This window comes from Gouania willdenowi, chromosome 6 (genome assembly GCF_900634775.1).
Source record: "Gouania willdenowi chromosome 6, fGouWil2.1, whole genome shotgun sequence".
NCBI classification, from domain to species: Eukaryota; Metazoa; Chordata; class Actinopteri; order Blenniiformes; family Gobiesocidae; genus Gouania; species Gouania willdenowi.
The window spans coordinates 37,289,025-37,316,528 of record NC_041049.1 but is presented as its reverse complement, the minus strand read 5'-3'; the positions used below and the strand labels follow the sequence as shown (position 1 = coordinate 37,316,528).

Genomic DNA, 27,504 nt, shown 5'->3' with positions numbered 1-27,504 from the left:
ATGGCGAGTGCCGCAAGGGTGGATTGCGATTGGTTTGCTGGAAGATCAAGCATAGTCAGGTCTCCTAACAGACATAGATTTGGAGATAGAGGAATCCTGCAATCCAAAATGGAGGACAGTTTTTCAGTGATTAGAAACCAAAACTGTTGAACTGGCGAACAAAGCCATACGGCATGTAAATATGAATCAGCTGTTCCCTGGGTGCACTGAGAGCAGATGTCTGTTGGGGAGAAGCCCATTTTATACATTTTCTGTTGGGTAATGTGGGATCTGTGGAGGACCTTGTATTGAATTAGCTGAAGATTTGTGTTTTTAGTCATCGTAAAGGTATTGCAACAAATTTCTGTCCAGAAATCGGTGTTCGTGGTGATTGAGAGTTCAGCTTCCCATTTAGCGATAGCTAAGTGATTAGAGTTAGTGTTCAAGAGTGCTCTGTATATTTTTGAGAGTTTTTTTTTTTATTTTGTTGAGATTTTTTTCATATAAATGGCCAATTCTGGAGGTTGCAACGTGATTAGGTCTATTGCCGTATTTTTCTTAATTGTCTCTGTTACTTGTAAGTGCTGAAGAAAATTACTTTTATTTATATTGAATGTTTGGGTTAGATTGTTATATGTCCTGAGCTTATCATTTTCAAAGAGGTCTTGGAGATGAATAATTACGCTCTCTTCCCATGTTTTTAGATAGAGCAGTGTTTTTCTGTTTCTGAAGTCGGGGTTGTGCCAGATTGGAGACAACATGCTAGTTTTTAATTGAACATTTGTAATGTCTAGGGCTTTCCACCACACAGTCAGGGTGGAGGCAATCAGTGGGTTTTTAAATCAGTTGTGACGTTTGAGGGTCGCAGTGATAAAAGGGAGATCAGAGAGTTTAATATGTTTGCAGTCTAGCTGTTCTATTTCTAGCCAGGTGTTGTGGTATTCTTTTGGTTTTAGCCATTCTGTTAAATATAAAATTTGGTTTGCTAACTAATAATGCATGAAATTAGGGGCTTCCAACCCACCCTCGCTTTTATTTTTTTGAAGGGTTGAAAGGCTTATTTTGGGTTTTTTATTCCTAGCATAGAGAATTTTGTAATTGCAGAATCTCATCTTTTGAACCATTGCATTGGTGGTTTCAGTGGGATCATAGAGAACAGATAGTTTATTTTAGGTAAGATTTTCATTTTAACTGAGGCTACTCTGACAAGGAGTGAGATGGGGAGATTGTTCCATCTCCGCAGATCTTCTGTGACTTTATCCAACAGCGGATCTAGGTTTAGTTTAATTCATTCATTTAAGTTTGGTGATATATTTAAGCCTAGATATTTAATTGTATTTGTGGGGGAGGGGTATTGTGGGTTTTGGCTTGCCGGGTTCCATGAATTTTTTGTTAATGGAAGGATTGATGATTTTGACCAGTTAATGGAATAGTCTGATAATTTAGAGAAGCTGTTTATTAGTTTAAATACTTCTTCTAATGAAGATTGGGGTTCTTCCAGATAGAGTAAAATATCGTCCGCATAAAGAATAATTTTTTGTTCTGAGATGGATGAGTGGATTCCTTTAATAACAATATTCTGACGAACAGCTGCTGCTGTTCAACAAATATTGCAAAAAGCAAAGGTGATAGTGGGCAACCTTGTCTGGTTTCCCTCTGCAGTGTGAAGCTTTGGGATGTTATTTTGTTTGTGGTTACTGAGGCGTTAGGTTTAGAGTATAGGGTGGAGATCCATTGTATGAATGATTCTCCAAAGCCAAATTTGCCGAGGACAGCAAGGAGGAACGACCAGTTGACTCTATCGAATGCTTTTTCTGCGTCGAGTGACAAGATTATTGTTTTCTCTTTAGAGTTCTGTGCCAAATTAAAGTCTTCTAACATTGTCTGTGGAGTGTCTATTTTTAGTAAATCCTGTCTGGTCTTGGTATATAATTGACTGTTCAACTTTCTCTAAGCTGGAAGTGAGTGCTTTGAAAATAATTTTTATGTTTGTGTTAATAAGTGAGATGGGATGGTAGCTTGAGGGTAACATGGGGTTTTTTTCTGGTTTAAGTAATAATTTAATGTTCGCTGTATTCATGTGACCTCCTACGTAACCTTTATTTTTAATCTATGTCACTATTCTGAAAAAAAGCAGAGCCAGCATTGACCAGAAATGTTTCAGGAATTCAGCAGGGAACCCATCTGGATCAGGTGCTCTGCCTGTCGACATGCTATCCAAAGCATTTTGTAGTTCTTGTAAGGTTAATGGTGAGTCTAAGGTGGTTTTCTGATCTATGGTGAGCTGTGGTAGGTTTAAGTTATTGAGGAAGGTTTTAATATCTTCAGGGTCAGGGTTTAAGTTTGAAAATCAGAAATTGCTGCTATGAAATTGTTTTCTTTGTTGTGTTTAAGCTGATTTGCTAAGTATTTGCCTGATTTATTATTGTAGTCAAAGTTTTTGTACCGTAATTGCTGCAAAATAAAATCAGTTTTTTTAGATAAAATTATGTCCAGATTAAGTTTTGTATTTTGCAGTTTTTACCATAAAAGTTGGTATGGTTATGGTCTTAGGGTTAGGGACGAGTTAGGATTAGGTTTAGGGTAAGGTTTAGTCTTAGTCACGCGACCTAAACTGACCAATGACTGACCTATCATGTGACCTAAACTGGCCAAATAAGGGCAATGCGTACGGATAGAATGTTGATATATTGATACGGCAACCGTACGGATAACCACTACCAAGGTAGTTCTCCCTCTCTAACGGAGAATGCCGTCTGCAGAGCTGTGGTACATTCAAGGTGCATAGGAAAAAACAACACTTTACATAAAAGTCACAAACGTACTTTTCACTACAAAATAAAATAAAATAATAGTTCCAGCAGTAAAATAACCTTGGGTTACCGAAACATGTCTGTATCCCAGTTCAGTATGAAATGTCTTTCACAAGATAGGAAGATAAAAGTTTTGCTTATCATGTGCAGCTTGGGTTACACTGCTCCACATGTCAACTTTTCTGAAGGAGTATTTTCTTATGCCACAGCAGTGTGTTTAACCTATGTCATGTTGTTTGACGGCTGAAGTCAGTCGAAAACCTCGCTAACCTTTGCTTAGTCTGCTGTTTACGGTACTTGTTTTCTTGACCTGCACTGTTGAGAAGTGACTCACTCACCACCAGGAGCCACACACTCTAAAAGCCAACCCGCTGTGAAACTCTAATTTGCTTTTCCATTCGTGCAATATGTTCCTGCAACCCTTGTTGGATTAGGGATCCTGTTGTTTCTTAAATGTGCTGATTGGGGCAAGAAGCTGCGTCAACTCGTGATGCCAGAGCCGCTGATGCAAAAACTAATACAGCAGAAGTTATTTCAAGGGCTTTACGATGTTATATCAATTAGCATAGGCTCGCATCAAAGCCACCTCAATCTCAACTGAAAACATTTAGAGTCCACATTTGTGCATTTTTGTTGGGATTTTCATTTATTTTCTGCTCGAACACTGCTGACCTTCCCATTGCTCTCATCCTGCATTTCTTTAACACATAATGATACCCACGACTATGATACAACAGCTCGTGTCATACGTCACAATACCAAACAATGTAAAGATTGTGTATATTTTGCACATTTACTGTTTGTCTGTTGTTGGTTTTTTACTTTAAAAAGATATACTGCAGCAATTGTTCCTTTTGCACAGTGTGTGGGAATACCCTTGTTTACCTGATTCTCTTGACCTTGCCCAACTCATTGTGTTGCATTTGAAGAGCCTGACCCCTTTCTTTGAAATCCTCCAATGAAATAGCAGTGTCTCATATACATCAGCACTATTGCTAGACCTCTGTTTTCCTTAGGCATTATATCCTGTCCTGCTGTCATTAGTGCTAAAAGTAGAGGTGACAAGAATGGCCGCAACATCTCAAAGTGATGAAATACATACAAGCACAAGATGCTGCAGAGAATCTGAGGGTTTGAGGGAAAAAACAATCATGAAAACCAAAGTGAATGTGATAAAGTCCTGAGAGTAGGGTTTGCTGCAGTGCATAATTTACATTCTACTGTATATTGATTCAATCTACACACCCCATGGGAAGGAGTATTGAGCATTGTGACTGTCGGCTTGATTTTAATTATATCCTCTGCATTTTAAATGGCTTTCTACAGCATGTCACTGCTACTAATGATACCTATTTGAGTTTCCTTGACAAAAAGTTTACATTGTTAAATGGGATATCCAATCTGAATTTGTTGAAGGTTACTGTGCATCCAAGCCAGCGCCACATTAAATTGAATGATCTACTGCATCAGAGGCCTTGATAGGCATTCTGGGAAAATGTGTTCTGCTGGAATGTTTTTCAAAATTACACACACGTGCGAACACACCAAAAAGAAGGGATAAACCACTTTGTCCTTGAGAAGTACTTAGTTTTAAAGGGCACCCAATCAATCAAACAACATGCCATCAATACCAGAGCCTGGCTAACATGAGAAGATTCTGCCTAATGTCTTTTTTTGAACAGTTGAGAGCATCTGGTAGTGCATGTTTTAGTAGCTACATAAATGCTACATACAGATTAATTTGTGACCTTGCAGAAACAAACTCTCTTTGCTGTATTCGTTAAAAAAGGTTTTTAGAAATAGGTGTGAATTCGACAATGGAGAAGCAGATGGGAACAGTATTTTAAGTGCATAACATTACCTTTTAACATACCCTTGTGCATGCTCCTCATTAAAGCAGCGTGAGGAAACACTACTGTCAACTTTCTGTTATCCTTACACTCACTGAGTAAGTATTTGCATAACTTGGAGCAAAGGCTGTGTGCACTGTTCTGTGCAGGAACATGGTCAGCCTTTTAAAGTGTGGAAGTCATGTTCTCTGCTGTGGTTTGCTGAATTATGAACTATTGTAAGAACTTATTTTTTAAGTGTAAGACAAAATTGTGCAATATTATAAAATATTGCAACATGTAAATCGTTATATCTCATTCAGGCCATGCAAGGTATGCAATTTTTCCTTACTATTAATTAACATATACAGCCATCATGTACATATGTACCACAGAGTTATATCTTGCTAATTAACCAGAAATTGTGAGTTCAAGCCTAAACTGATGTAAAACGCACATTGGAATGCCACATTTTTCCATCTTCCTACACTCTGTTTGTTGGCACCAATAATTGCTGTACAGGAGCTATTTTTCTTCTCATTTATGTTAACCCAGGTCAAATTAACATTGCATTAAAAAAATCTTTTTTTTTTTTAAAGACAGACAAACACTGACAAAGTCTCAACAACAAACATTATGTATATTAAAAAAAAAAAAAAAAAAGTCTCATCGGTAGGTTTTGGGATTAGCAGATTCCATAAATGTGTTATATTTTTATTTAATCAATGACAAGATTTAGTATTTCCACTGCCGTGTTTTCCTACGCTGGAGTGAGAAGCAGGCAGTTGGTTCTGCCTCTCTCCTCTGTCTCCCCCCCGCGGACAGACTGGAGTGGTTTGTTCCAGGGGAGCCGTCATTGTCGGGCAGCCAGAGTGTTGGCGCGGTGACGGCTTCATCCACTGCTGCTATTGCAGTGCGGTGGCGGCGGCTGCTGCTGCTCTGGAAATCACGTTTCGTTCCCGGGGAGACCTTTGCCAGCACGCCGTGAGGAGGACGGAAGGTGAGCGGTTTCTGGTTTTCTGCGAGTATGTTTTCCTACCGAAGCCGCAGGGTTGGGCTCGATGATTACAGCGGGGAACAGTAACGGTTCAAGGCGAGGTATCAGCTACCTCACGGCTAGTCAACTGAGTGTGCGCGCTATGCTAAGGCTGCAGCCGCTTCATCAAGCTGCGAACGTCATAATTACAGTAAATATGGCAACTGACGACGTCTATGATTATGTTGTTCATGGATATTAAACACGGCTTGGATATCGAGCCTCGAAGCACCTTCCCTCCGAGCTGTCAATGGGTGTCCAGGTAGACATTAGCCAGCCATACCTAGCCTAGCCGCTGGAACAAAATGTCGGCCAGCCATGGGGGCTTGAATTGACCAAGAGGGTATGAAAGGGGCACAGGGTTTATTAAGTGTCCGGCAGCGACCAGAGAGTCGTTAAATTAGGTTGGTGACAGCGATGTTGCTACATTGCTGCGAAGGTCAAGCGCCACACGGTCTGCTGGCTAGCTGGCCCCGGTCGGTTCCGTTTCACCGCAAATAAGGCTGTTTACGGTGAACCCAGCTGTCACATTACCACAGTGTCATGCCTGCAGTGTGCGGGGCTTCTTCCGCGTCCTTTCATGGTTCAGTTCCCTCTGACCACAGCTGAAGGCACCTGTTGAATGTTGGAAACAACGGAATGTCCGTTTCGATACTGTCAGTCACTGCTTACTCATGTTTATCTTAAACTGAGTCATGACTGGCTTATTTATGGACTAATGATGGTAACCTGTTAAGAAATGTGACGTGACGGACATTTCTGTACCACACGGTAGTCAAATGTTAAGCTGTTTTACACGTTGAACCACAATTTCATTGTTATTATTATCAAGTTTCCTGAAAATGTTTTAATGTTCTTTGTTTGATAATTTGCCGAAAGAATAAATGTCATGACTGCTGTGGATAAGGTATACCAACATTCATTTTTTACTACATGATTCTGCCTAGTGTTACCATGGAAACATTATAAATGGTTTATCATTAATGAAGTAATGCATATAAATCTCACAAGAAGTTGCACACAGCATTGTTTGCTGATGTGTCATCACTGGACATCTTGTTGAATTTGTCTAAGTGCATGACGAAATGTGTTGTTAACGTGTAGCCTTCAAGGAAAGCATATTTGTCAACTGAAGTGGTGAGAAAGAAACATCACATCTGATGTTTGTCAGTGGATGTTTCATTGCATGAGTGAGTTGACTTGTTTTTCCTTCACAAATAATTCATTAGGCAATGTTGTGCAAGCTACAGGCCTAGCAAACATGTCACCTGTGATAAAGAAAATATCTGGGTACTCAAGGGCAGCCATATATGTTGGCCCTTAAATCATACTGCCCTAAACTGTCATGGAAAAACGCCATTATCTGAGTTGACATGGTTTTTGAAGGACAAATATATCTGATATTTCACCTGCTTTATAATCGTTGACTGCCTTGCCATGCATTAAAATCTATGTAGGTTTTGTTCATTAGCTAAAATGCTAACATGCTGATGACAATGCATCGCTCGTATTGTTTTTTTTTTGTGGAGTTCTATAGTTTGTTGTCATGGTTAACTGTAAAAATAGAAACAAATGAGTGGTTTCTTTGATTTTCCATTTGAACTTTACCCCAACACCTTTTCACTATTTACTGTTTTCTGTTTCATTTAAACATGCTTAATGCGGTTCATTTAGTTACCTTGCTATATTATAAATTTTAGATTTATATTCTTCAGAATAGCGAAAGGGAATGTCACTCATTTGACTTTGTCTGAGGCCCTAAATTAGACTTGTTTGTCTTATTTTAGAGCCTCCAATATTCAGTGATCAGGTAAAACGGACAGAAATCATGCAATTTACTTTCAAAAATGGAAAAAACAATTTTTGATTTAAAAAAAATAAGTGTGTGTGTGTACAGTGATGTTGATAGGTTTTCAATGTAGTAAGTCCCGGGACCCACAGATTGTGATTTGAGTGGGTCCATGGAAAATTCAATGGGTCCCCAATAAAAAAGAATTTCTTTCCATTTCTTATATTCTATTTCTTAAATTGTAAATGGTAAAAATGGACTTGATTTTATATAGCGCTTTATCCCCACACTGAAGCAGTCTCAAAGCGCTTTACATATCAGCTCATTCACTCTCACTTTCAGACACCAGTGGGACAGGACTGCCATGCAAGGCGCTAGTCGACCACTGGGAGCAACTTTGGGTTCAGTGTCTTGCCCAAGGGCCATATAAAATCTGTTTTATTTTTTTTCTAAATTCCACTCCTGTGAGGAAACAAAATAAATACTAATACATAAAATAAAAAAACTCCTAATTAAACAAAAAAATTATGTCAAAAATAGAGTAAGATACAATTAAAAGGTAGATGTATGTTGTAGTGACATGGATTATTCGAACTGCTCCTTTTTAATTATTTATATGTCATATAAAGATGTATGAGAACAGCATTAATGTCATGCAATTTCCTCTCAGGGATCAATGATTTACTGATCCCTGAGAGGAAATTGCATGACATTAATGCTGAGCAGGTTTTTAATGATTGAGTTTTGATCAACTTAGTTTAAATTAACCTAATTCAAATGATCCTATATTTTGCAGCTCTGATGAGAAGTTGTTAGAATGTAACATTCTAATAACGTTGTTCCAACGGACTTTTATTTTGTAAACCGGAAGTTCCCACTGAAACTGTTGTACTTGAGGTAGCTTGCTGACTGTGAATGTGAACCTATAGACACGGACAAAAGGCTGGAATAAAAAGAATTAAAGGACAACACGGACTGACTTATTCTTAGTTAGCCAGACATAACAGTTCAAACACTGAGCAGGTGAAGATGATTTAAGCTGATCACGTTTTCACGGAGCACCGCTGCGCTACACAAAAAACAGACAGAGTTTTCAGGGGGGAGGGCGGTACGCTTAATTAGTGGTCCCAGTAAACATTTTGAAATAAATTCCGTGTTAACTGGCTAGTTGGCTAAACTAGCATGTACTCAATGGGATCATGTCTGCTCTGAGTTAATGTGTAAAGGGGTCCGCTGACGGCTAGGTTTCTTTTGCTAGTTACTGTGATTTTAAACATAAGTTATGTTTCACAATGTGTCGTTTTTCATGGGAAAAACGAGGTGCGTCACTGGAACGCATGGTTAGTGGGTTTACTGCGTCCTTTCAGATTTGTATGCGTCAGGGACGCAGGACGCTTACCTAGCAACATCACTGTATATATATATATATATATCAATCTGAGGGAAATAGCAATATGACACAGAATATACCTTCACATGTATGTGTTTAGACAATATTGCATATTTACATGCTATTTTTTCCGTAAACTAGTAGATGAATCATAGATGTGAATTTCAAATCTATGGTTCAATGCATAGCAAACAGTCAGCATTGTCAAATCTTTAAATACAAAAAGCCAGACTTCATTTTCTAAAATGGAAATAGGTATATGACATGGACTAGACCCTCACCTACATGTTTTCGGACACTATCAAGCATTTTCCACTGTTAAGGAATGATTTGTTTACATAACAGTATGATGTCCAGTCCGGAATACCTGTCAGCTGCACATTTGGTACAGGCCACTTTTAATAATTAGCACTGCAGCTGTATATAAGGCCATGCATTCTGGATAGTCGTGTGAAAGATTGGAGAGGACTGTGTTGGTGGTGAGAACGAAAAGAAAAAAACTGATGCCTCTCATCTTGACATGTCTGGTTGCCTCATAGATTGCTTCCACTTGGTCGTTACTGACATGCACTATATTTTTTCACATGAAACAAGTAGATAAATGTCTAGCAAGTGTAGCAAAAGTACAGACATGCCACATCTCGCTCAAAATCTTGGATGTAAAGTCGTGTACAAACAAGTCTCAGTCTCAGTCTCAACAGTCTCAAACAAACAACCCGTAAATTAGAGAGAATGTGGCGCTCCAATAAAACAGAGGAGTCACGAATACTCTGGCAAGAAAGCCATAGTAAATACATGACAGCCTTACGACATAGTCGATCTACATACTACTCCTCACTAATTGAAGAAAATAAAAATAATCTGAGGTACCTTTTCAGGACTGTAGCCAGGCTAACACAAAGTCAGAGCTCTATTGAGCCCATGATTCCTCTAGCCCTCAGCTGTGAGGACTTTATGACATTTTTTAACCATAAAATTCATAAGATTAGAGATAAAATTAGCCACTCCCTGCCTTCACCTGGGCCTGCTGTCCCATTAAATGTAAATAGGCCTAACCTAAACTGTTTCACACATATAGGACTTCAGGAACTTAACTCTATTATTTCATCCTCCAAACCATCGACCTGCCTTTCAGATCCGATCCCAACTAAGCTGTTTAAAGAAGTTATTCCCCTGGTCTGCCCATCTTTGTTGGAGACAATAAATATATCCCTATCAATAGGCTACGTGCCACAGTCCTTTAAAGTAGCTGTAATCAAACCCCTTCTCAAAAAACCTACTCTTGATTCCAGCACTTTAGCAAACTACAGGCCTATATCTAATCTTCCTTTTATTTCAAAGATTCTTGAGAAAGTTGTGACGGCTCAGCTCTGTGAATTTCTTCAAAACAACAGCCTGTTCGAGGACTTCGAGTCAGGTTTTAGAGCTCAACACAGCACAGAGACTGCTTTAGTTAAAGTAACTAATGATCTACTCTGGGCTTCAGATGAAGGACGACTCTCAGTGCTGGTTTTATTAGATCTTAGTGCAGCTTTTGACACTATAGATCACTATATTCTACTAGAGAGATTAGAGAAATTACTTGGAATCACAGGGACTGCCCTAAACTGGTTTAAGTCCTACCTATCTGATAGGTACCAGTTTGTACACGTGAATAATAGGTCTTCTGTGTACACTAAAGTAAGCTACGGGGTTCCTCAGGGCTCTGTGCTAGGTCCAATCCTCTTCTGTATCTATATGCTCCCCCTTGGTAATGTTATGAGAAAATACTCTGTTAACTTTCACTGCTATGCTGATGATACCCAACTGTATGTATCAATGAAGCCAGGTGAGACAAATCAGCTATCTAAACTTGAGGTCTGTCTAAAGGACATTAGGGCCTGGATGGACCAAAATTTTCTTCTTCTCAACTCAGACAAGACTGAGGTCATTGTACTGGGCCCACGACACCTTAGAGAAACCTATGCTAGCCTAACTGCCCTAGATGGCATTACTCTGGCACGAAGCCCAACTGTTAGAAACCTTGGGGTTCTATTTGATCAGGACTTATCCTTCAACTCTCACATAAAACAAGCTTCAAGAACTGCCTTCTTTCATCTCCGTAACATTGCTAAAATCAGATCTATCCTGTCTCAGGGCGACGCCGAAAAACTAGTCCATGCTTTTGTTACCTCTAGACTGGATTATTGTAATTCTCTTTTAGCAGGCTGCCCGAGCAAGTCGCTTAAGACACTTCAGCTGGTTCAAAATGCTGCAGCACGTGTACTGACTAAAACTAGGAGAAGAGATCACATTACTCCTGTATTAGCCTCTCTGCATTGGCTTCCCATAAAATATAGAATAGAATTCAAGATTCTTCTTCTCACTTATAAAGCCCTAAATGGACAGGCACCAGTCTATCTCAAGGAGCTTGTAGTGCCATGCAATCCCCCCAGAACACTACGCTCTCAAAATGCTGGACTACTCGTTGTTCCATTTGTCTCTAAAAGTAGTATAGGAGGAAGAGCTTTCAGTTATCAGGCCCCACTTCTCTGGAACCATCTACCAAGCACGGTTCGGGGGGCAGACACCCTCTCTACCTTTAAGGTTAGGCTCAAAACATTCCTCTTTGGTAAAGCTTTTAGTTAGGAACCAGCTCATAGTTCATAATTAAGATGCAATAGGCATAGACTGCCGGGGGGGGGGGGGGGGGGGGGTCTGGCATGCTCGGTTGGAGAGGGCGTTAAGAGAGAGGTCATTTAGGCTAGAGAGGGACCGGAGAGGGTCCCATTCCTCTCTCAAACACTCCCTCTATGTCTGCTTCTTCCCTTGTGTGTTTGCTCCTGTACTCCTTCTGGCTTTTGTCTTGCAGGTCCGTGGGATCCTCAGTGTGGAGTTACAGAGTCTCAGCGGCTCTGTCTCCACCCTTTCCTCTGCACACACCCAACACAGCATAACGTGGATGGCTGTTCATCATAGGAATGGGATCCACACAAGGTTCCTGCTGCTTAACAGAAGGTTTTCCTTGCCGCCATGATGAATTCATGTTGGGTGTGGGATACATATGTATGTGTATATACGTATATATGCATATGTGTGTATCCATAAAATGAAGAGTCCGTCCTTAAGACTGCTCTACTGTAAAGTGCCTTGAGATACCATTGGTTATGATTTGGCGCTATACAAATAAAGATTGATTGATTGATTGAGTGTAATTTCAGCTTTCCATATAGATGAAGAATATAAAATGAATACTAACAATTGGCAATTGAAATAATTAAGACAGTTGACTAAAAAAAAAAAAAACTGAAATTGGTATGGAATTTAGAAAAATTTATAATGGAAAATTGGAGGCCCTGCATTTTCAAATAACATTTTTTTTATGAGAAAGTAGAATATCTGCCCTTATTTACAATTTTGAAACAATAAGTACATTTTCAGACAATTATTTAAAAGTCTGGTCAACAAAATGGTAATGAATCGTTGAATGAGATGATTGTTCTAATGCATAGCAGCAGCAGCAGTATATATTTTTTGTATGTGGATGGATAACAAGTAGTGCCTTCAGATGGAAGCTCATTGTTGATAACTGGCACTTGAAGGAGATGCACTTTATTTAGCTGCTGATATTTACAGTCATTAATTAATTGACAGATCTTCATTGCTTTGGTGCGGCCGTAGCTCAGTCCGTAGGGATATGTGCAAGGCACCGAACCCCAACACTGCTCTGGTGCGGTCCCTTCAGGGTGTACTCACACTTGCAACCAGGGCCGTTCCTAACCAGCTCTGTGCATAGGTGAACTGCACTGCAGTGGGGGTAACGACCCGATGGTCCTGCTGGAAGAGGTGGTCCAAACAGCATGCCAGACTGGCACGGTGGGCCATGCACGCACACGTACAACTCAATCCGCGCGCAAAATGTGATGGTGTTGGTACCGTGGTCAGTTGCACTTTTAAAAAGAAAAAGAACTATTATGCAGTTTTGCATTGTTTACTATAGAACCAGAATTTAAATAATTAGGCTTTTTCATTTGTATTATTCCTTTATTTATTTCATTCAAGATTTATTTTTTTAGTTAAGTTGCATTGTTTTGAATAGTTTATCGAGGGATTCTTTTGACAACGAAAAATAAAAGGAAAATAGTACAGTATTTTCCCCAAAAAAATAAAGGAATATTTTTCAGTCATTTATGTACCGTCCCATTTTGTAAAATAAATCGTGAGAGAATTGTATCGTGAATCGAATCGTATCGGGAGTTGAGTGAATTGTTGCATCCATAATATTAACCCATATAAACCAAAAAATCAATGTCACCATCAGTGAACTTTTTTATGATGTAAAATATTCACTGAACGCTTCTCTGGTGGCGTGTGCAGTGGTAATTGTTGTTATTATTATTATTATTGTATGAAGTAGGATGGGCGATATTGACAAAAAAAATAAAAATTATCCTGATAATTTCTGGTATTTATCATGATAACGATAAAAATCACGATTAATAAAAACAATAAATAAAAAATTATAATAAAAAAAATCACAACTTAGTGTAAACAGGTTCTTTACAAGCACAAATAAATCTGAATACATCAACATTAGACACATTTATAAAGGCTACGATATTTTCTGACTCAAAGAGTTAATGAGCTGATATTTTATGGAATATATTTGTGCATGTGGGTCACTTTATTAGTGTTATTGAATGTCATTAATTTATTTCCTCATTTGAAATAAAATTATTTTCTAAAAAAAAAAGCACATGAAAAGCAAAAATAACTCCACTAGTGTTTTTACTGCTGCTCATTTTTCGTTTATTTGATAATGAGTTACATAAAGTTATGATTGATAAATAACTCTGATTTCCTATAATTGGTCTAATTGGATCAGCTTTGTCTGTGAACACGTGTAATATAATTAAAAAATATTGCGTTTCACAAATTGGGACAGATTAATAGTGTCATTATTTTTTATGCTCACATTTATTTCACACAACGTGTGACATGTTAGCTTTTATCCTTTCACACAAGTGTTAAATCTGACCATAAACAAATCGGTGGCTCTCTGTGGTCTTATGACAGTAAGACTTGTTCTTTTTACTTGGCCTGTTCCTTATTTGGAGCGGTTCACGTTAGCTCTTAGCCCAGTCTGTGTGTCGGTGTGTTAGCTTAGCATAGTTAGCTTTACTTGAGTTTCCAGTTCATAATCGTTGCTGCGGGTTCATCTCTGTCCCCGTGTTTGTGGAACTTTGGGTGGATCTGACGGAGGAACTTGAATCACTTCCCTTTGTTGGATGGTTATCTGGTTTTAACCAAGTTGCGGTCCGTGATGTATCGCAGCACGGCAGCTTCTGGTAGCTGAGACGAGCACCACACAGACGGCGGTGTGTGAAGGTAGCGGTGGACGTCAGAATTTCCGTAGACAACGTTCCAGTCCAGAGAATACTAAATTGACAACAAACAGGGGCAGTTTGACCCGTGGAACACGTTTTTTTGGGGGCATTCTTGGCTAAATTGAGGGGCAAATGGCCCCTGGCCCTCGCTAATTTCCGACATGGGAATTTATCGTTTATATCGTGGGATGACATATTCTTACCGGTGAGAATGTTTTTGACGATAAATCATAAACGATAAAATATCTTACATTTCTAGTATGAAGCCAACATTGCTGCAGCCCTGCACACCATTGTTGTCCTGTTAAAAAATTTTTATACAAAGACTTAACAATCTGAAATTAGTGGTTACTAAAGTAAATCACCTTTATTATGCATTATAACAATCTGTCCCTGAAACATATCATCTAAACCTTCCTTAAGACTCTAAATTATTGAAACAATGAAAAAACATCTCCTAGAAAACAAAATTACAGAACATTAAATAATCATTTGATATACATTTCAATAAATAAGTGCATCCCATGGTCCCATGTTGACTCTGAGTTTTAGTCTGTCTGTTGTCTGTGGAAGTGATGGGTCTAGACCAGATGATGGAAACTAAGGTCAGCTCATGGTTTTAATGTCCAGGGAGGGGCGTGTCCATTTTGCATGGACTTAAAGAAGCAGAAATATAAGAAGAGTTAGATATTGTCATGTTCATCAAAAGGAAAACTGAAAGTGATGGAGATAAATATGCTCAGATGGACTCTCACACACCACACACAAAGTTTAAACAAACACACAATTACTCTGTCCTAAACTCTCACACAGTAAAAGCATCTATTTACACTTATATTAATGTACACAAAGACTAGCTCCACAAAAGCAGAATGACATTTATTGATCCAGAAATTAAACTGATCTTACGTTTATAGGCTGTTTCCTCCTTTGTTTTTAAATCCCTTTGAACCTCCATTCATGGTGGTTTTTATCATCAGAGAGAGTTTTCATTTTCAATAAATCCACTGCTATTTGGTCTCTTAATTTCTCTTTCTTTCTCACTCACTTGGTTCTCTCTCTGTTCCTCGTGTCGATTGCGTCAAAACAAAGCAGCATCTTTAATGTTTCCGTTATGTGTGAGGGGCGACCGTGGCTCAGGTGGTAGAGGGTTGTCTTCTGATCGAGAGGTTGGGGGTTCGATCCCAGTACCTGACTATGTGTCGAAGTGTCCTTGGGCAAGGCACTGAACCCTAAGTTGCTCCCAGTGGTCGACTAGCGCCTTGCATAGCAGTCCTGTCCCACTGGTTTGTGAATGTGAGAGTGATTGGGTGAATGAGCTGATATGTAAAGCGCTTTGAGACTGCTTCAGTGTGGTGATAAAGTGCTATATAAAATCTAGTCCATTTACCATTTACCATTTAAAATTACCGCAATTTACCGATACTGGCTGTAAAGAGCAATTTCTTATCTTTCATAAACTGGTGGAATTTCTCCGATAGAGCATATATGAGCAGATGTACGGTCATTTAAATAAATGTGTTACGTTCAGGGGCCCTGGGAAACTCAATCTGTTTGTATGTTCCAGCCGTGAAAAGAGCACGTGTCTGGGTAAAACTTGACGTATAGTTACATTACACAACAGAAGATATGAAATTAACAGCAATGAGCACGTACTGTCAACAACAAACCCAGAGTCGCTTAATGATGACGTAATGACATACATGTCATAAATTAACGTGATGATGAGTTTGTCTGTGGCAACCGAGTTGAGCTGGTGATCACGTCCGTTCTACCGTTCCAGAAAAGGGACAGGGAGAGGGGGATTCCTGCTGTGAGCATGGAACGGCCCGAGCTGGCAGTATGAGTCCACCCAAATTGTGAAAGCAGCCCCACTCTGACATCTCTCCATTAATGAGTGTAATGCAATTTCCCTTCAGGGATTAATAAAGTATTTAAAAAAAAAAAAAAAAAAGTATAAGTAGCTTTGACAGTCCATAGTCTTGGCTTTCACAAAGATCTAATTGTTTTGGAGGCAATACATGTTTTAATCAAGAAAAATACAGTTTTGTCTGTTTATCTGTGGATAAATCACCTTTAAACTACCATTCCTACAATCTAACAAAGGGAATTAGAAAGTCTTATCCTTAAGACATGTTTGTTTTTTAGGGCTCTAGTCTGCACTGCAGTTATACAATTTATTTTAAAAGTCAGCAGTGCTTTCCAGGTAATTTATTCACTTAAACCTAGTGTGTTTCATTAAGTATCAAATAGTTTTAAGCGTGTAAACTGGTCAAATCACCCTAACCCCTTTGCTGGAAAAGGGTGCAGCCCAGACTTTGGAAACCACTTACTCAGTGCAATTAGCCTTCATGTGAACAATTAGGGCATTTACATTATATGCAGCTTTGGTTAAACAGAAATTTACCATTATAAATCCTATTGAGAATGAGGTGTGGGATTATCAGGACAAGGAGGCTTGCAGGGTGTTTCAATAGTGATAATTCAACATGCATGCTCTATTTCTCACAGTATTGGAGCCTTATCATTACTGTTGTGTTGGGATTCTTTTGTTGTCATTTCAATCACTGGGACAAAGGGGGGTATGGGGGGGCTGGTCAATGGCTCAATTTATCAGCACATTCTGTCCCTTTTGTGTGCTTTTTGTGAGGCACTGATAACTTCAATGGGGCTGATTTAATTCGGGACAGATTTTTGGGTTGTGAGTTTGGGAAAATCTGGCTTTCCTTAATATCACAGACTGCAGTTTTAGAGCCTAGAGGTGATCAGCCATGGCTGGTTTTACAGTTAGTAATGTCTTCACATTTTTATTCTTATTATGGTTTAGACAAAGTCTGTTTCTTATGTTACTTTAATGGTGTATTGGTCAACTTCTGAGTAAAATGAACTGTCTATGCCTGGCTTGCAACTACTGCCTTTTCATGGGGAGTTGGCATTTTCATAGCCTCTATTTCTGCACTGACATGCAATAAAAACTACAAAAAGTGCAGTACATTCTTTGCTCAGCACCTAAGAGTAGTCAAATGGTTATCAGCTATCTGGGGAACATATTTGATCATTAGGCAGCTAAACAGCCAGATTATTCCCCAGGAACTCACAGTTGAAGTCATCCATATTAAATTTTAGTGCTCTATAACTTCTGAGTTATGCAGTATAGCCGGAATCCGCTATCAAGTTGGCAGCATTAACCTAAATTCCAGTAATGTATCGAAAAGAAATTTTAAAAAAAAGCATTCTCTACCAGTGATGTTGCCTGGTACGCGTCCTGCGTCCCTGATGCATAAAAATCTGAAAGGACGCAGTAAATCCACTACCCATGCGTCTCAGCAACGCATCTCATTTTTCCCATGAGAAACGACACATTGTGAACACCAACTTATGTTTAAAATCACAGTAACTAGCAAAAGAAACCTAGCCGTCAGCGGACCCCTTTACGCATCAACTTAGCGCACACATGATCCCCTTGTGTACATGCTAGTTTAGCCGCTACAACAACAACTAGCAAGTTAACGCAGATTTAATTTCAAAATGTTTCCTGGGTCTGCTTATTAAGTGCACCGTCCTTCCCCTGAAAGCTTCGTCCGTTTTTCATGGAGCGCAGCGGTGCTCCGTGAAAAAGTGATTTGCTTAAATCATCTTCACCTGCTCAGTGTCTGACCTGTTATGTCTGGCTAACTAAGAATAACTCAGTCTGTGTTGTCCTTTAATTCTTTTTGTTACAGCTTTTTGTAAGTGTCTATAGGCTTACATTCAAAGTCTGCAAGCTTTCAGTGGGAACTTCCGGTTTACAAAATAAAAGTCAGTTGGAACAACGTTATTAGAATGTTACATTCTAACAACTTCTAATCAGAGCTACAGAAGATAGGATTATTTAAATTAGGTTAATTTAAACTAAGTTGATCAAACTTATAATAATAATAAAACATATTTTATATGGCCCTAAGTCAAAGATACAAACTTTTTAGTAGTAAGCAGTGATCACAGTAACTAGCAAAAGAAACCTAGCTGTCAGCAGACCCCTTTACCCAAAATCTGTTGTCTTTTTGATACAGGATACCATTTTTTGTTTTTTTTTATTGATTTGCAGGAACCAGGCATTTCACAAGTATAGTTATTAACACTACAATTAAAATACAATTAAAGCACTACTATTAAAATAGTCATTAGTTGCAGCTAGGGATGTAACGATTAATCGTAAGGCAGTTAAAAATCGATTCATAGGTATCACGGTTGATATCGATTTTCTGAAAATTGAATCGCAGTACTTTTTTTAACCAGCAGAGGGAGCTATCCACAAGTGTTGGCAGCGGGCGAAGTCTGCTAATAGTTTCTTTCTGGCTGACTTCTACTCTTAAATATGTTAATAAATGATTCATTACCCCTTAAGCACCGAAAGAATATCTGTAATATTACTTGAATATCTGTAAAAGTCACGTTTTTCTATTAGCTGTGTCTGCTAGCAAAGCTTCTCTTCTTCACTGCAAGATATCTGCATGCCAACCGACCACTGTGTTACCAGCGCCCTCTGCTGGTCCAAACAAATATCTGACCTAAATACAGTGAAATGACTGTTTTTTTTAAGTCCAATTGTTAAGGCACAAAATACATTTTCAGTTGCACTTTTAAAAGAAAAAGAACTATTATGCAGTTTTGCATTGTTTATTTTAGAACCAGAATTTAAATTAATAGGCTTCATTTTCATTTGTATTATTCCTTTATTTATTTCAATCAAGACTTATTTTTAGTTAAATTGCATTTTGAATTGTTTATCAAGGAATTCTTTTGACAATGAAATATAAAAGGAAAATAATACAGTATTTTCTAGTTTTTTTCCCAAAAAAAAAATTTGTCTCCAGTCCCATTTTGTAAAATAAATCGTGAGAGAATCGTATCGTGAACCCAGTATCGTGAATCGTATCGGGAGTTGAGTGAATCGTTACATCCCTAGTTGCAGCCCTACTACAAAATGCATTCAAATTTAGTTTTCACAGGGAATCAATTCCTGTTATTTGTATTTTGTCCTCTATGGTTTATTATTTTGGAGAAGAAACATGATTGTCAAATAGATTTTTTAAAAAGACAGTGGATGTGTTATCCTAAGTTGATTATTCATATAGTTAAATGTGCAAAGGAAACTGAATGATTATTTAATTTCAACAATATAAATTCTAACTTTTGTTTTTTATTGCTTATATGCTTTTGTACATGTACTCTTATCATGCACCAAACAACACTATTCTTCGATCGAAGGCTTCGATTTGATTCTAAATCGATTAATGTATTTTGATGCATGTTTTATTCACAAAATATCTGTTGTATTCACTGTGTCCACGCATTGTATAAAAATATATATATATTGTCATTAGTTCATTATCCTTTATTACACTAATGGAAGAAGTATGTGAACTGAAAATGTACAAGTTTTTGAAACAAAGGTAGTAGCAGCCTTCCTTGTAACATAACTTCAATTGGAAAAAAAAAAAAAAATAATAAGTGCGTGGTTATAAGATGTCCACGCATCACATGTCACTGCTATCCTACCCGCTTTCTGCAGCGATGCTATGACTTCTGTTTTGGTTGTAACGCTTCGGGATGGCCGTATCAGTAACGTACCGTAGAGAAGGGAAGGTATATCTCGGCTCCGAAGAGGGTGGAAGCTTTGTTGTGACTTGTTCGATTGTTCTCTGGTTAGCAGAGAAACTTTTAGCCACAACAGCAGCTGACTTTGCGTCCTCCTCCGGGTGAAAGCGTGCTAGAGGGCTTCTCGTGTTCGTCTTACAATAAAAAAAGGTCAATATTAAAAACGTTTTTTGGACCTCTAAAAGTCATTTAGGTTAATATTTCATGGTTATTTAATTGTATTCCCTTGATAAACTTCTTTTAAATCTCGGGTCACAAAGTCACTTCCTCCTTCGTCTACATGACTATTTTTGCTAATACTATTATATTCGTATCATCATCTTTATTATTATCAGGGCTCAACACAAACTTATCCAATGGTGGCACTGGTGTGACCAACTTTCTCTGTTGGTCGAGGGGGTGTACAGTATAGCCATGCATGCTGATGAATAGTTGACTTAACTGGCGTACTGTAGTTTTTTATGAAGTAAAGAGTGACAGTGACTCAAGATATATTTGCAAAATGTTTTAGCGTCAATGTTAAGTTTTTCTGTAACAAGCAGTGGCTGAAGTAATTATAATAATAATGGATCCACAACACGGCTCCACTATGATTGTTTGTTCTGCGCAAGGGTGAGTCTTTCTTATATTATTCTATGTGCTAAGAAATATGGTAGCAGCTACAATGTAAACACACACACACACACACAAGGCTGATGCACGTTCGTGCACAACACCGTGATGAAGATACTGAACTCACACAGAGGCGTTTAGAGAGTTGTGACTTTGGTGTTGCAAAACTTTTTTTTTTCGTAGTACTTCTGTGTCTGTGTACAACCTACAACGGATTATGGGCAAGACGCGCGTGAGAGATAACGCATGGAGGAGATGGATGGAGAGACACACACAAAAACAGTATTTATAATAAAAATATACTAAATGAGTAAAAATAAAACAAAAAATAAACAATATTTATACAAAAAATACTCCAAATGACTCCAGAATCACACTACAATGGCAACAAAAAACAATAATTATCCAAAAAATGCACAAAAAGGCAACTGAAAGAATAAAAAATGCACATGACTCCAAAAAACATACATTACAGAAAAATACAACAAAAATATGAAAATGACTCAAAATACACAAAACTAAATATTTATTCAAAAAATACACACAATGACAACAGAAAGATACACAAATACACATATTGACTTCAAAAAACATATATTACAGAAAAATACACCAAACAAAAAATATATAAAAGTGAGTAAAATAAACCAACAAACACATTTGTCATGTTCATGTCCCATAGAATTAAACCGGGGAAATCGCACCCGCAAATAAACCCCTTCATAACACTACAGAGCACAGAGTATGTACACCTCTTTGTCCATCCAACCTTCAAACACATACTCATTTGGCCGTAATTAACTCTACTTAAGCTCCCACATGAATGCATACTTCCGACGGGCACTGTATCTATTTCACTGCACAGCTCTTTTCCAGTGCATGCCAGCTGAGTTTGGCCCTTATCTCGCTCCTGTGGACTTCTCTTTTGAGGAAAAATATTTTTTTTACTGTTCCTTATTTGGTGGTGATGTCATTTCAAAACGTTTGTTTAACCGTATGCTATTAAGACCGGACGGACCTCACCCGGAAGTGATTGATGGCAATGGCTGCTGTGTTGAAAGCAACACATTTCTCTGCAGCGTGTGTGTGAAAGAAAAAATATATATTACAGAAAAATCCACCAAACGACAACAAAAATATGAAAATGACTCAAAATACACTAAACTCAGTACTTACACTAAAATGACAACAGAAATGCACAAACCGACACCAAAAAACAAACTAATATACACAAAATTACTCCAGAATCACACTACAATGGCGACAAAAAACAATAATTGTACAAAAAAATTTTACGAGCACGAATCAGTTTTGCAACACATTTCTCGAAATGTGTTGCAAAACTCAAGCAGTGCAGATTCATACAAGAAAAGTAGTTTGTGCATCTGTAGTGGTAGATTCAAGAAGTTGTAACCGGAGAGTTGTGATTGTAAACAATGATTTACGCAAGTAAATAAAAAAACATGTGAATAAATGTTGGATTACAAGTTCCCAGCTGTAATTTTGTGTAAATATCAGTCTATAAGCACAAGCTCACATCACATTTTACAAGTTCTCACATTTTTCAACATATCTACCTTCATAGTTTTTGTTTAAAAAAAAAAAGAAGAAAAAAAAAAACTCCCCGTTGAGGAGCGAGTCAACAGAGCGAGTTGGATACAGAACTGAGGTGGAGAACAAAGTGAGTACAGGAGCTCATCAACAGGTAAATCACTACTACATCCTAATATTGTTTTGTTTGGAAGAGACGAAACGTATCGTTAGCCTCTCTGGTAGCTAGCCTGATGCTAGTGTGTGTGTGCGCACAAGAGTGCATGTTTGTGTGTGCACGCACACAAGTGTTTGAGTATGTTTGTGTGCATGCGCTTGCGCCAGTGTTTGTGTGATTTGCGTGTGTTTGTTTTATCAGCTTAAGCAGGGTTTAAATGTGCTTTATATATAGACTTAACTTGTACACAATGGTGGTAATAGTTTAAAGATAAAGTCTGGTCTGTAATGGAGTGAGGCTGGATTAATTACATTACGACTGAGGTTAAAGTAACTTATCACATCTACTCACATTTGTTTGATTTTTTTTCTTAAGGTACTTGTACTTGATGTGTTAGTGTATGTGTGTGTTTTGCTCTTTGTGCTACTAAGTTGCCTTAACCTAATAGTGAAAATAAAACAAGTCATTAATTTAGTTGTTGTAAGTTGTGCTATAATACATACTAATGCTATACTATATTTCTCATCAGAAAACATCAAACAATGACAGGCTTCATGATGTAACTACAGAGAGAAGCTGTGACTGAGAACATCCGTCTACATGATGATCACTGACATGAGACCTGTGTCCATGGATGAAGATGAACCTTCACTACAATCATCCTCAACTTTAATCCTGGTCACATTCTACCCTCAACGACACATTTTATATTCTACATTTTACAAAGCTCATGTAGAGAAAATATGAAGATAATTTAAAGGAAGTGAAAAATGCAATGAACACAAACAACAAACTGTCTCTCACTGCTGATATATATGGACACGTGTAGCTAATGAAGTCTACCTTAGAGTGACCTGTCACTACATTCACTATGAGACAAATAAAGAGGCTGAAATTAAAAATGTGGTGTTTTTTATCCGATTCATCGAATAATTTATTGACCGATTAATTGATTATGACAATAATTGTTTGTTGCGGCTCTAGTTGAGAGGGAGCTACAAGACAAATCAACTGAACTCAGGCACATGCCTTGATGTCCAGTCAGACATTTTCTTTTTCCCTTACCGTCTCACCTACCTCTTTTACTTCACCCCAGAATTTCTGTTTTCACAACATTGCAAATGAAAATTGTGTGTTCACATTGTTATGTCTAAGGTGGGCCCATAATAGAAATAAAAGGTTTCATTAGCCAGGACAGAAATTAAGCTGCTAATGTGGGTTGGTTTCATTTTCTTAGAAGGCCAAATTTTAGATCAAAGATCCACATATAGCATTACACAGTGAAGGATCTAATAAAAGCACTTTGTCATTTGGTTTGCTCACAGGTTCCAGTCAATGTTGATTTCTAGTTTATTGTCCCCTGATATTAAATGTTGTGAGAATTGAGTTTCAATAAATATCATTTATGACAATGTCGATATTTTTGTTTTGTTTCCACATTAATAAACACATTTGAAGAATGTTTTTGAACAACTGATTATTTAGATTTTTCCTTATTGTACATTGTTACCTGACATCAATGCCTTTAATTGTAAAATATGTTTTCCCTTTGGTCTGAATTACCATCATAAGTTTGGTCTTAAAATTTTTTTAAGGTGGTATTAAAAAGGTCTTAAAATGTCTTAAATATAACTTCTTCCTACCTGTAGTCACCCTGTTATAACGTTATCGACCCACGGACACCTCCGGATCGCTACAGCGCACACACTCACTCGCACACAGTGACACTGAAGTCAAACTATTTCCAAATTATTTAGCCATTATTGGCTGCCAACTGTTCCCCAGGGATGGTTAGTGAATTTCTCCATTGTGAGATAATAAAGTATATATATATATATATATATATATAAAAAAAAAAAAATTCTTCTTTTTACTAATCAACTCTTTGTTGTTGGACTCTGTCTCTAATGTTGTCGCTGCAGAGGTGAGTTAGAGGAGGAGGGGTGTGTTTTGTCAGAGCGCGTGTGTGTAGTTTATGGCTGCACGATTTTGACAAAAAACCTAATTGCGATTTTTCTTACAGATTTTCTTACATTTAAATGCACATGCGTTTTATTCTGTTCCACTCCAATTTTTTTAAATTCCGTTGTCTTAGAAATATTGTTGATTTTAACTCCTGTGAGGAAACAAAATACTAACTAGAATATTTGCATTTCCTAAAGAAAATGCAAGTGAGGATGCATGTGCTGGCCCGTGTCGCACTACATTAGCATAGCATTAACCTAGCAATAGCCTTAACGTTGTAATAACTTAGCAACAATCGCTAAAACCAGTTCGAAGTCTAGTTTATACCAGTATCATGTGTTAAAATCCCAGTATGGAATGAAAAACCAGTTAAACCAGTGAGAAGTCCAGTTCATACCAGTATTATGTGTTAAAATCCCAGTATGGAATGAAAAACCAGTTAGAAGTCCAGTTTATACCAGTATTATGTGTTAAAATCCGAGTATAGAATGAAAAACCAGTTAAACCAGTTAGAAGTCCAGATTATACCAGTATTATGTGTTAAAATCCCAGTATAGAATGAAAAAACAGTTAAACCAGTTAGAAGTCCAGTTTATACCAGTATTATGTGTTAAAATCCCAGTATGGAATGAAAAACCAGTTTGTACCAGTACTATGTGTTAAAATCCCAGTATGGAATGAAAAACCAGTTAGAAGTCCAGTTTATACCAGTAATGTGTGTTGAAATCCCAGTTTGAAGGGAAAACCCAGTTCAACCAGTTAGAAGTCCAAGTCACACAGTAGTATGTTTAAAAATCCCAGTTTGAAGGGAAAACCTAGTTAAACCAGTTAGAAGTCCAGTTTACACAGTAGTTTGTTTAAAAATCTCAGTATGAGCTGAAAGTGAACAAACAGCTGAACATGTCAAAGTTTGAATTATGCAATCCGTTGAAAAATGGCAGAGCAGTGAAGGATTTAAGTTGTTTGTGTTATATGAAAACCTGCAAACCCCACACAAGAAGAGGATTAGTGAAAAGGTTGAAACAGTTGAAAAAGTTGAATGGTTTGGATCAGTTTCAAAATGGCCGACGATGAAGAGGGTCAAAGTGTCAAAGAGGGTCAAAAAGGTTCGAACTTTCAATGTAAGTGGATGAGAGCAAAAAGTTTCACGAGAAATAACTCGAAAAAGTTTTCAAAACACTGAACCATAGCAGAGAAGTACAGAATTTTCTGAAAAGTTTGATACCTCAATTGTTGAAATTGTTTGAAAATTGTGGGAGTAGTTAGAGTGCACGGAAGAATAATAATAACATATAATAACTAGAATTTTTGCATTTCCTGAAGAAAATGCAAGTGAGGATGCATGTGCTGGCCCGCGTCGCACTACGTTAGCATAGTATTAAGCTAGCAATAGCCTTAACGTTGTAATAACTTAGCAACAATTGCTAAAACCAGTTAGATTGAAAAGGCTGAAAAAGGTTTAAAAAAGTTTGAAAAGGTTGAAAAAGTTGAAATGGTTTGAAAAGGGCACAAGAGGGTCAAAAAGGTTCGAACTTTCAATGTAAGTGGAAGAGAGCAAAAAGTTCCACAAGAAATAACTCAAAAAGTTGAAAAATTTTGAAAAATCTGGAACATAGCAGAGAAGTGCAGAATTTTCTGAAAAGTTTGATACCTCAATTGTTGAAATTGGTTGAAAACTGTAGGACGAGTTTGAGAGGACGGAAGAATAATGACATGCAGTATAATAATAAAGGGGAACGAATACAATAGTGAGGATGCCAATGCATCCTCACTAATAAATTAAAAAACCCATAATTAAACAAAAATGTATGTCAAAAATAAATTAAGATAAAATTAAAAGGAAGATATAAGTTGTACTGTGAGGAAACAAAATGAATGCTAATAATAAAGAAAACTATAATTAAACAAAAATGTGTGTCAAAAATAAAAATTTTATTTAGAATAATGAGTAAGATACAGTTAAAAGGTAGATATAAGTTGTACTGACATGGATTATTCTGACTGCTCCTTTTTAATTATTCATGTCATATAAAGACGTAAGAGAGGAGCACTGTCACCCAATTCCCCCTCAGGGATCAATGGTTTACTGAATCTGATCAGGTTTATTGATTAAGTTTTGATCAACTTAATTTAAATTAACCTAATTTAAATGATCCTGATGACATCATTTCAGACCGTAATGATTACACAAAAATAAATGTGCAAGACAAATCACGTGTAAGGAGTGTTTTTTTACCACTAGGGGCCAGAATATTTTACAGTATTAGAAGTCATCATTAATCTACGATGTTTAAGACTCTACAATCCCTGGCATCGATGGTCTCGCCCACAACAATAAAACAACTTTATCCACATATCTTCTGTCGCTCTGATGAGATGTTGTTTAAACACACACAGGTAAAGGTGCTGCTGTTTTCACAAAGCACAGCAGCGCTACATGAGAAACAGACAGAGCTTTACAGACACTTTAAGGTTAAACGGGCACTGGTCTTCTCTGATTTAGCAGTCAGTGATGATTTGCGTAGTTTTTTTGCCAGGTTAGACGGTGTTTAGGTGGTGTTTGAAGCAGCCAGGATGAGAGTGGGAAAGACATTTCCGCATAAAACAAACGTCCTTTTCCTCACGATGACGGCAGTTCAACCCGATTCTATCCATTACAGCGTTCAACAGTAGATTCTGTTTTCATTGGTCGATTTTATGATTCAGTTAACATTAATTTTTTTAGGACTTTAGACGTAGTTGTTGTTAGCGCACTCAACTGAGGCAAAGACTCGCTGCAGCGCATACAAGCTTGTGTCCTTGTAACCATCTCTGATTGGCCAGCAGCTCAGGAAGGCGGTTCTCAGCAATTCTGATCGGTGAACATATATATCACTCAAATGATGGAGACAGAAGAAAAAACCTCCAGCATTTGAGTTTACGTTATTGCAGTAGTGAAAACTTTAATATCGATGTGATTACGGTTCATCTTTCAGCCTTAGTCTAGTTTCACTCAGAGGGACAGAGCGGGAGAGGGTGGGGCTTGGTTAAGATAGACAGTGAGAGGAGCAAAAAGGCATGCTGGCGGCTCTACAGAAGAAACTTTTAATGTTATGTGAATTATATCGATATTACAGTAGTCTTATCTAATATCTCTTAAATAGATATATCGATATTTATTAAAAACTTGATATATCGCCCAGGCCTACTTCAATCTGTGCAAGACACACTCTTATTTTGTTTAAACTGTTCATATTCACAAATCCAAACTGGCAAGAATTTATCCTTCAATTGACCAAACATGCGATAGATGTAAATCGGAGGAAGCCACTTTAATACATGTGTTTTAGCTTTTTCCCAAAATACAGCAGTATTGGGAGGGCATTTGTGAAACACTT

The 27,504-nt window shown here is 37.7% G+C and overlaps 1 protein-coding gene across 9 annotated transcripts in view; it reads left to right on the top strand.

The window, feature by feature from the left end:
• tjp1b (tight junction protein 1b) overlaps positions 1 to 27,504 on the top strand; it is a 179,356-nt gene that overhangs the window by 71,188 nt on the left and 80,664 nt on the right. Inside the window, exon 1 of one of the 9 annotated variants that reach the window (XM_028448663.1) lies at positions 5,456 to 5,621. The exons of the other annotated variants lie outside the window; for them this stretch is intronic. The gene's annotated coding sequence lies outside the window, so the exon portion shown is untranslated. Of the gene's footprint in view, positions 1 to 5,455; positions 5,622 to 27,504 lie in introns of those variants that run through there. 9 annotated transcript variants of the gene reach the window in all.